Below are 2,500 nucleotides of genomic sequence, written 5' to 3' on the forward strand. Positions count from 1 at the left end.
CAGTGTGGACAGTCATTGATCGTATATGAGTCTTTTGTTGGCTGGATGAAAAAGCCATGGCACTTTTCCCCCTGTGTTTTGAGGCCTGTAAGTTCACAAAAGGCCTCTAGTATCGTGATGTTATCCTTCATCCCTTCCCATGACCCACTCAGCAGTACCAAATCATCCGCGAAAGCCATAGATGTTACCTTTTTCGCGTAGTGCTGGAACCCACTCCCTTCAGACTCAAGCTTACACAGCAGAGGATCAATCGATAAATTAAATAAAATAGGAGACATTGGATCACCTTGCTTGACCCCGATGCATATTCTAACGGGGTCCGATTGATCATTTTTCAGGTGAATGCGAGTATTAACATTCAGGTACATGTTGGTAATCAGGGAGACAATATGATCGTCCACTCCCTTTTGCCTGAGGGCCATGATGATGTGCTCATGGCTCACCGTGTCAAAGGCTTTGGCTAAATCCACAAAGACCACCCCCAGGGGGCGATGTTCCCGTTTCGCGCTTCGAATCAAAAGTTGTAACAATTTTAGATTCTCCGCGCACCCTGATGACTTAATAAAGCCCCTCTGTCGTGTGTTAATAGGGCATGCCTTAGATAGCCTTACAGTTAGGATCCTTGAGAATAATCTCAAGATAATCGATCCGATGGTAATTGGGCGCCAATTATTGATGTCTTTTTGGCGCTCGGGCAAGGCCGATTTAGATATTAATACCGTCCGGCATTCTTTCACCACGTCCGGTATAACCCCTGTGGCCAACCAGAGATTGAACAATTCCATCAGCTGGGTATAGTGGGGATCAGTTTTAATGAGATCCCGCAAACTAAGCCCATCAGGACCTGGCGCCGCGTTCTTATTCATCTCATTGATGTTTTTAGAGATCTCTTTTGCCGTAATCATGGCTTGGAATGCGGAGTTGTCTGCCTGTCCCTCAGTGACAAAGGCCCCCAAGCCCTTGAATGTTCCTGACATCTCCCATCTCGACTTGAACACCACGTGTACCTCATCGAGCGGGATGCCGCATCGCAAGGATTCCACATTATCCAAGATAATCCCGGCAAGTTTCCCTCGATCGAGGTAAAACAACCGTTGGAACCTCAGAAAATGCCCTCGCTTTTTGGCCCTCTTCTTCATCCACACCTTCGGTGGTTCAGAAGAGGGAACCCTCCGGGTTACTTTGGGCCTTCCACCTTGGACCGCTTTCAACTCGTGGGACTTAAAGAACAGACATGCACAGCGGTCTTGGGTCGCCTCATCGACCAAGGTCGATAGATCTTTCTCACCTTCAATCACTTCCTCAAACATTCCCCGAAGAACGGTCAATTTATCAGATGTTACCCAATCTGAAATGACCTTTCGATAATGGGACCTTAGTCCCCCAACCACCCGTGATTCAATGCCCGGCAGATGTAACCCTTCACTCTCAAGATATTTCTGCTTTTCCTGATCTTTTTCCCTTCTCTTTACAGGGCTCTTATGAAGCCCCCTTCTTTTGTCACTTATTTGTTTAGCTGATTTAGATGGAATATGCTCAGCAATCAATTTGTTGATGTTCTTACTTCCCTCGTACTGTTTATCCAACCTCCGTAACAACTCCACCTCCTCCTCAGTCCAACACTGCCGATGTACCCCTCTGGCTGAGCACTCCTTCGGGCGGGAGGCGGCAATCCGCTCGATATTCCTAACGGCTGGGTGCGCAGAGCGCTTATGTTGTCCCAAGCCAATTTTCGTCTCAAACGTTCGCCCACATTCCTCACAGGCCCAGCCCCCGACAGGGGGAGATGTTTCAACCCCCTTACATTTCGGATAATGGCAGGCAATACTATGATGTTTAACGTTAGTCTTGCCACACTTAGCACACTGAAACAACGCTTTTTTCTTACCATGGACTCTCTTTAGATGTTCAATAAGCCCCGACATTTTCCCTATCCGGTTCCCACAACATGGACAAGATGGATTTTTGTCGGGGACCTTTACCACCGGTGTGCCCTCAGTGGGCAGGTCCGGGTAGGTACCAAGGATAGGTGGCGATGTTAACAGAGTAGACTGCGCCAGGGCCCCTGGAGGTGAAGCTTCACCCTCCCCCTCGCTCTCCTCTATCCTTGGTGGACTGTCGGATACCCCTCCAACTCTCAAGGAGGTGAGTGACTCATACACCTCTGGTAACCTGGACAGCCTCTCCTGCCAGGTGGAAGAGTCAATTCCCTCAAAACCATACAATCTCGAGTTCATAAACTCCAACCCACTCAAGTTCATTCCCTCCTCCACCGCACCTCCACGGCAAACAGTGGCCCTAACGGCCACGGGGTCTCTCAAGTCCAAAGGACTTGTCTGGGTGGCCACCGATATATAGTTGACTCGCAACGGTCGGCCCATTTCGTCACAATAGTTTGAGGATATAGTCAATACCAAATGCCACCACCCTCTAGCAGAATTTGGTTACACCCAACTAACCACTCGTGGGCAGAGGCTCTAGGCAACGAACACGGTCGATG

General features: G+C 49.0%; 1 pseudogene; it reads right to left on the reverse strand.

Annotated features, from left to right (window-relative positions):
- LOC142359385 (28S ribosomal RNA) overlaps window positions 1-2,500 on the reverse strand; it is an 8,606-nt pseudogene that overhangs the window by 2,858 nt on the left and 3,248 nt on the right.

This window comes from Opisthocomus hoazin, unplaced genomic scaffold (assembly GCF_030867145.1).
Source record: "Opisthocomus hoazin isolate bOpiHoa1 unplaced genomic scaffold, bOpiHoa1.hap1 HAP1_SCAFFOLD_137, whole genome shotgun sequence".
NCBI lineage: Eukaryota > Metazoa > Chordata > Aves > Opisthocomiformes > Opisthocomidae > Opisthocomus > Opisthocomus hoazin.